The sequence below is a fragment of the Teleopsis dalmanni genome, chromosome 2 (assembly GCF_002237135.1).
Source record: "Teleopsis dalmanni isolate 2A chromosome 2, ASM223713v2, whole genome shotgun sequence".
NCBI lineage: Eukaryota > Metazoa > Arthropoda > Insecta > Diptera > Diopsidae > Teleopsis > Teleopsis dalmanni.
In genome coordinates, this window is record NC_051847.1 from 24,010,702 (window position 1) to 24,020,032 (window position 9,331).

Consider the following 9,331-nt stretch of genomic DNA (forward strand, 5'->3'; position numbering starts at 1 on the left):
CTTCTGAAGAATTTTTCTCTCGAATGTATGATATATATGAACGATAAAATTTTAACTGAAGTAAAAGTTAAACCTATGACTTGTAAAATTGATGCATCTATTTTGGTTTTGAAATTGTTAAAGTATAGTGAGAAAACATATCATCCGGCAAAAAAATATTTCCTTACAATTTTAACTATTGTACTTATCACAACAGCTAGATTTAACAGATCATTTTCGGTCATGAACACAATAATATATAATTCACCATAAAAAACTGAGTGTGCTTGCCATAGTTTTGATACAGGAATAATGCAGTTGGTCAAGATGAAGAGATCGAATTGCTATTAAACAGAAATCAATTAAGCAACCTCAAAAATTAACTTTCAATTCGTTGAACTTGTGTTTCCAAATAAAGCTGTAGTTTATAAGGTAATTTAAAGCATGGCAAATGCTTTGATTAGTGTCACTGAAAAAAAATATTATAGAAAGTGGCAAAAAAACTTGGAACTTGAGCATTGAAAGTTTGGGCAGCCTTGGCCACTTTTGGAAAAATATAATTAATCATCGCTTCTAATTTGACAGGCACGAGTTCTAAGCCTGACACTTACAATCTAAACAAATTTTATACAGACTACAAACTTATTAAACAATTTGACAATTGGCAATACTAGAAACAGCGTTGAATGGTCAGACAAATTTTAATAAATCAACTAAAATTTTTGTTATCTCTTTCATTTTTACTCGAACTCTTCTAAATATCCAGCAGATTTCTTTGAGATCTTTTCAGTTTTTAATCTGTAAACCCCATTCAAAGTAAATTTCTGGCTACGACTTTGTTTTAGTATCAATAGGATGTAATAACAACTGCAAGAAAAACCATTCCCTTGAATCCAATCCCTCTTTAATCCCTGTGCATCACGTCAATAATCTCACCCCTTCATTTAACAAAAAGTTTTTTTTTTTTGACTCAAACGTTAAGTATAAATAACAGGGTCCAGATTCAGTAAATAAGTTTTATAATCTATTCGAAATGTGATTCATGAATTTAGCCAAAGCGACTCTTAAAGGTTGCATCGGTGCATCGTCTTAGTGAAGCTCATCTTTTTCAATTGGGAAAAGTTCTCGGTTTAATTTATCCAGTAAAATTACTTATTACACATTTAGTTATTGAGCGATTATTTTTAAAAATGTCAATCATCAGCATGCCTTTGCTATGCTATGTTATTCCAAAACACAGTAGCCATGACCGACTACTTCCCTACTTTTACAACTTGTCTTATTTAATTGTTTTTCTCATTGTTTAATTTTCTATTTTGATTGTGTTTTGATACACAAACTGTAGTTGTTAGCCTACAGTTAAGAATATAACTATAATTCGATGGATAGTCTATCACATGGAAGACAGACTTACTTAAGCTATACGAAATGGAGTCATTGGAATACCCCAGAGAAGTTTTTAAACACGCTAGCTGAGTGAAGGAGGTCTGAATAGAAATACTGCATTTATTAACGGAAAATCTGATATTGTGATATTAAAAATCTTTTGATTGTTTTCCGAAATATATTGTTTTTAACAGTGTAATAAATCCAGCTAACTAAAATGCCTTGACACATGACAACTTTGTTAGAAATAAGAGAGAGTAATAAACTTTTCCCAATTAGCATGAAAATAAACATTTTTTTTAAGAAAATTTGTTAAAATGTCAGTAATATTTTAGTGCCAAAAATATAAAATTGACATAAAATACAAAACACAAAAAGTTCTACTTAATTTTTACTAAGAAATAAATTATAAGATATCAAAAAGCAGGTAGAACAAAAATTAAAACAAGATTTTAAGTTTTTTTTCTTTTTTGTTAATTACAACAATTTAACTGATTTGAAAAAAAAGATTAATGATGCAGAATATTCAGTTTTTTATGTCTTAAAAAATTTCATCAGCTGACTTTTACCAGAAGACATCTTTTTACACCACCGACCTTTTTTCGAATCCTCATTTTTTTTTTTGGTAATTTATTACCAAAAAATAAATAATTAAGCACATGTGCTAAAAACCAACAAATTAAAAACAAGTATTGTCAAAAGAAAAAATTATTTAATTATAAACAAAAAAAAAACAAATTCCATAAACTTAAAGCGTAGTATCGTCGTTTTAAAATTAGTTAAAGTTATTAACTTATATGAATATTACTGGAACATGTCCGAAAAGTTTATTTTTTAATAGGTTAAATTTCAAAGTTAGTAGATTACATTCAAATTTTGCTTTGTGTTGCAACAATAACGAAAATTAATTGGTAGTTAATTTTATATACCGTAGTGCTTCTAAACCTGGTAATAGTTTTTAATTTTATATGTTATATTTTGAACTTTTTTTGTTTTCATATACAGGGTGTTTCTTGTGTATCTGCCTTTTATATTCCTTAGTTCAAGAAAATGGATAAAAGATACTTCTTTCATTGCACTCTGTGTTTTTTAACAGACAAATAAAATTTTGTATATTCCTCTTTCATGTACGTTCTTTGAATATATCTCTGAATGACTTATTTTGGTTAACTTCACTCCAGAATTTATAAAGGAATATGTATAATTGAACTTGATCAATCAACATCACTGCTAGTATTGCCATTTCCATCTCAGTTTTACCCAAGAAGAGCAACATTCTCGATAGTTTGTATTTAGGTTATACTATGCCTGTACCACGAGCTACTTATAGTAAAACTCAAGTAAAACACAAGTAAAGTACAAACTGATAATACAAATAAAGTGCCAAATTACGCTCTTTATACAGATTTTAATGGAACAGCTTTGTGTAAAATCTGGTGAGAACACCAGTCCCGCGCAAATATATAATACAAAAATTTGAATTCACACCAAAACAGCTGATTCACACATCAACACAAAATTTACTCGAAATAAAATGTACGAGTAAACTCTGTGTAGCATTTTGAAACTTCGACAGTGATGTTATGCTCTATCAGTTACTCTCATTTACTAGAAAATTTGCTGGTGGAACGCACTTGTGTATACACAGTGTTACTTAAAGTTACAACGAGTAGCTCGTGGTAATACTCGAAACAACGTTGTATGGTCAGCTAAATTTCAATAAACTAACCAAATTTTTGTTATTGTCTTTTCATTTCTATTCGAACTATTCTATATATTTTTTATTTAATTGCTAAAATTGTCAAATCTTTTACATTATAAATTTTTATAATATTTATAATTTTATTCAATATACATATTTAACTTTGTGGCTATTTTTGCAATAACATAATAAAAGTAACATAAAAAATATACAGGAAATCTAAATTTCAAACTGCCAACATCTGACAAACAAATATATGTATTTTATAATAAATATTGATTTTATGTACCCTAAGTTTAGTTTACAATTTCAAACTGTAAAACTTCAAATAATTCGAATTTAATAAAGAAAAATTACTAATGCAAATATATAAAGCTTTTTTACAGCACTTTGAAACTAATTAAATCAACAAAATCTTACCTTTCACTTTTCTGTTAATACCTAAATAATTGAAAAAATGACGTGTGTCGAAACAAATTGAATACCTATACGAGATTCACCGTACGTAAATCTGGACACTATTTCTATTCAAAAATTATAAAGAAATTATATGAAAATTTTCGCTTTCATTAGTTCTGCATTATTTTGCACATGAAAATAAATGACAAAATTGTCATAAAACATTTTCATTTCGTTTCCACTGAAAAAATTTTTCAATTAGCATATCAGGAAACTCAATTGCACTCAAACTATTGTTTTGTTTTTCTGATTTGTATCTTTCTACGGGTATTTCTGCAAATTTTTGCCTGCGATAGATTGCCGTAATCATAATCAATAAGCTACTCTGCACTAATAGCTATGCTCGTACAACTTTTACTTTAACGGTTTAACATTCTTTACTGCACTGAAGATAAAATTGAAAAGGAAAAAATACAAAACCATTTAAACGCTAACACCACATCATGCATTTGTAGATACATGGATACATAGATACATTTGTAGATAGATAGTTGCATGCATTTTTTGTAGGCAGCAGAACTTTATTGCACTTTAAGTGAACATTTACTCATGTTTTGTTAATGTTAACGTTTGCATTATTTGTGTATTTAAACGTTTGTTACATTTTCTTTAAATTGATTTTACTTTTGTTAGTTTAGGGTATATTAACCCTAAATAAACCAATTTCGTGCTGGTTTTCACAACAATTAATGTTAGAAGTGATATAAAGAAACAAAAAATATCACAAAATAAATTATGTTTGAAAAGTAAAAATAATTTAGCCATTAATGAACTTTTACGGACTCATATAACGTTAGTTAAGATAACTCAAAGAAATTTTAATTTAAAAAATAATCATAGGTGTGTACAATCTTGCTGTGATAGTAATACCAATACTAATTCCAATACATAGGACAAGAAATAAAATTTGTGTAAACTTAAGCTCTTTTTGTATGACAAATAAAAAGTTGATTATATATAAAATTTGTTGTATGTACAATATATTAATTTTTTTATGAATACTAAACAAACTAAGATTTTAGTTATACATAAAAGCTTTTATATATCAAATTTGAATATTTCTTATCCAATTACTTAATCCATTAATAACAATAGATTTGCAACTTCCAAATTACAAATATTTTTGCCAAATTAAGAAAAAATTCAAATTGTTCCAAAATATTTAAATGAACGTTTTCTTCAAAAATCCTTTAACGAAACTGATCATATATGTAGAGTAATATATATTCGCGTCTAAAAGCCTTCTGCAATAAGTACCTGTGTCAGATTTGAAACGTATGGTGGACTAACCGCATCAGTAATGTTAATCTCTGGAGCTCCACCAAACAGACCCACACTTCTGTTGAAATCTGTAATCTAAAATGGCGTTGTATTGGGCATATGATCCGCAGATCGAGCGAAAACATCACCCGTCAAGGACTTCGATGAAATCCTCAAAGCATGGATGGAGAAAGTACAATTAGAAATGGAAGCTGAAAATTACTCCTGGAATGACATCAGCTGTGAATCGCGTTATAGTGTTCGCTATAAGAGAATAGTCGAGACCCTAAGCTCCACTGAAAGATGAGGATGACAGAAGAACAAATATTCTACAAAAATATTTAGTAGTATTTTTTATCTTATTTTATGATTCCGTTTTTTAATACGGTTAGCTAGTAGTTGAATTGTTATACTGTACAATTCTATTACATATAAGCTTAGTTCTTGGTTTGAATTAATTTTAATAGGACAACCTATGCAAAATTTCACTTTGCTTAAATATATTTCTTCACTAATCTGATGGACCTCAATACTAGACGTTTATCCATTTGTTGACTTGTGTAAGTGTACATTTTCAAACTTCTTGGTATATATGATTGTTAGTTCATAACAATCCATAATAATTCTAAGAATAGATATTTTCGTAAAAACAACAGTTAATAAAATACACATATGTATTTTTGCAGTATCAGTTAAATAGAATAATATCGCATTCCTTATATAAAAGAGTAATGACAGAATTTTACCGTACCGATGATATTCATGAAAATGGATATTAGTTGTATTAGCTTATAGCTATTTTGTATTCAAGGTGTTTGAGTTAATTAGTTTACTAAATGATGTTTGTAATTTACTTTTTTTTGTTTTTAATGCTGTTAGCTAGCACTTTAGCACTTTTTTGACACTAACTGCATACGTAAATAAACTAAATGGGACAACTTTTATGTTGGATTACTGATTTTTTTGAAAATAAATTTTGTTATTCCAGTTTCTAACTAATCAACATGCAACATATAAATAATTACTATTCTCATTGCCTTTACGATGACTTAGAATCCACCCTTACACAATTTTACTGAAAAGCAGCTTAAATACTTGCGTATTTGCTATTATTCAAGTCAAACATGAGGTCATAAAATCATTGTATTCTAATCGGATTTATTGTGGTTTAATCTGCACGCAATTGTAGTCATCTGAAACGTGTTGGAATATACATATCAACAACAATTTTATTAAAATATAAAAAATTAATAAAAATTATGTTTAAAACATTTTTATTTTTAAGAGAAATAAATTGATTCTGCTAGCACTTCTATAAATAAATTTTTTTTCCAACTGTTCAATGATGAGTTAAGTTATTATATGAAAGGAATTGGTATAGGTATATAATATGATATAATACCTCAGTTGAACTTATAATGTTAGCCTTACTTATCTTTTGTTATGTAGATCCAATATTTTAATTTTAGTATTCCTATCTAATATCTAGTACTCATATTGGACTACCCTACGGTTTAATCTGTAGTATTACTACGGGTCATTATATATGCTCACGTGAGTTTTAGTGCTCAAAGCTTTCATTATAAACTATCCTAACTTTGTCTCTTTAGATAACAGTATCTTTCACTAAGCTTGTTGATTTTGTGTTTAATATACATGAATTTTAAGTCGACTATATGGATTCGTTAGAGACTAAAATTTCTGTGTTAGAGTTGATGAAAGTTCTCCATAACTGTACTTTATATATGCTAATTGCCTTTTAAAAAACTTTATAAATGTTGAGATTCTTTTGTAGAGTTGAATTGAGGTATGTGTCCAAGCATCTTATAAGTTCTTTTTATAATTTATTTAACTGATATCTTTTTGCTTTGTATTGGTTTTTCCAGATTGAACGACTATCAAATTTGATTAAAAAATTAAATAAGATTTAATTTGAATTTCACAAAAAAGTTATTATTGATTTTTTTAAATATTATATTTCATTTTACAAATTTATTAATTTTTTTTAAAGTAATTTTAAAAATCGTTATTGGCATATTTTTCATTAATTGAATTCCTGTCCAAATTTGTTTTTGCAACATTATTCAATCTGTACGAATTCCGAGCGTAATTATTATAATTATATACAAAATTTCGATGCGAATTTCGATAAGATGTTTTATAAGAAATTGCTTAATAATAATAAAAAAATTTTACAAAAAACGTAGCAAAGTAAATTGAGTTGCAAAAATAATTTACACACAGTCGAAGCTATCGTGTTTTCTATTGAAAATGGCTTTGCATTTCGCATTAGCAATGCGAAAGCAACTGCAATTGCAATATCAACAATAGATAATCAGCAATACACGTAATCAGACAGTCGTAAAACAGAATATTAATATCGTTAATTCACAGGCAGTCAACCTTAATTAGGTCAATATTTAAAAATTAAAAATTACCTAATTGTTTTTAAAGGCTGTGTAGCATATGAATTTTTCATTACAATTTTTCCAATGCAAAGCAATATACATACTTTGTATTTGATTTGTGCCACTTCAATGTAATTTAATAATTGTTTTTTACAAATATAGATATATTTTATAAAATTTCATTCTTCCTACTAAAAGTACATTTCAAAAAACCATTTATGTAAATTTATTTGAGCATCTTTAGCCAATAAAGCAAGACTCTACATTAAAATGTTAAAGATCTTCAATCCCAGTGTTGCATTTCTAGAGATATGAAGAATTGTAAGCAATGAATCAATCATAGAGTTATCTTAAACAGATTTAAAAGTACCTGACGTAGAACGTCCGCATGATCAATTAAAGTGTTTAAGTAAAAATATACTGTGGTCGGGGAAAACGTTTGTGTAAGTGCCGTAATTTTTCTCTCAGAGTAACAAAAAAATACTTGCAACTTACAAAAGAAAGCATATGAAACAACAGCAATGCTGTTCAAATCTTCAGAGTTAGGTTTAACTCGCAAAAAAATTTACGTTTTAAGTTTTAGTGCAACCAAATTCAAAAATCAATCTATTGTGAATGTTAACTGGAAATATGTTGCAAACTTCCCGTCATCCCTTAAAATCATATAAGCATTTCATCAACAAATAAATTACAATATTAAGGCCGTGTGCAAATTCAAGTAAATTGAGGTAAAGTAAATTGTAATTTCCTAGGGATTTTTAGTACTGCACTTATTTACACTTATTTGTTACACTTATTTATAATTTTTCTGTTAAAAGTTTTCAAATTTATTTATTTATTTATTAAACATCTTATAAAATATTTACAATGGTAATACATAATTTACCTAATTTTTATCTAATTTATCCCACTTGAAATTCTGGTTAATACCAACATTCGTTGCCATACTGACATAACTTACTATTTGCTTCAATTTACCATCAATTTACTCAAACTCGCACAAGGCCTGAAGCTCTTTTTAACAAGAATTGCATTGAGCTATATATGATGTTATATCGATTTCGTGGTACTGATTTGGCATCGCTGTTAAAGTGACATACCAAACCAAACTGCATCGGAAACTGTTTAAAGTTTAAAGTTTTTGATCAAAATCTTTATCACAAGTGTTGTTATATACATTTACATACATTTAATTTTGGAACCATGGAATGAGGAACAATACATATATATCTATTAAACCCTTTATATGTATATTTATATTAAACCAAATATATATGTACATATATAAACAGAAAAATTTTAAATTTTTTTTAGAATTACCATGCATATCTTTTTTTTTCTCTTCCATTATTTCATTATTAAGAGTTGAAAAATTTCTCCTAAATTTGTGTTTACATCTTAGTAATTTTGAATTAAATTTGTTTAAATTGGCCATTATATGTTATTGATGTTACTCGATTTTTATTTGATCTTCTTTTGATTTAATGAAATAAAACACAAAATTAATTCACTTAACCATTTAAGTGTTTTAATGTTAAATAAAAATAAAATAAAAATCTTAAATGATTGCTTTGTCAAATTGATTGTATTTGCCTGTGAGCATTTTTTTTATAAATGAATTCTTTTTCAACCAACATTGTTTCGCCTGAAGACATTTTAGTAAAATACAATACGAAAAACATGAATAATTTATTTTTAACTTAAATATTTGTATCTTTAAATATTTGCCAATAATTCAGATTCTTTAGTCTTCTACAGATTTGAAGAAAAGGACGTTTAAGCAAACGAGAAGAGAAAGTGCTGTTGCTGCGAGTTACTTATTAAGGTCTATGAGGTGTCATCGATTTCAACAATCAAGAGTTATCTTGACAGTTTATAAGTTTAGAAAAAATATTTTATGCATGTGTATATAATTTTATTTCTTTGTAATCTGAGCTATAACAAACTAAAGTATCTAGTATCATAAAACGAAAAAATTTACAACAATAAAAAATAACATTCAATTTCTCGCATTTGTAACTTATTTTATGGTTCGTCAGTCTGCGTCACACTATTGTGGGCTTAGCGAACAAACCTTCAGTAGCTGAAATGCTAAAATCTATGCAATTCTTAAGTAGTCTTTTAGGAAACCAACCAT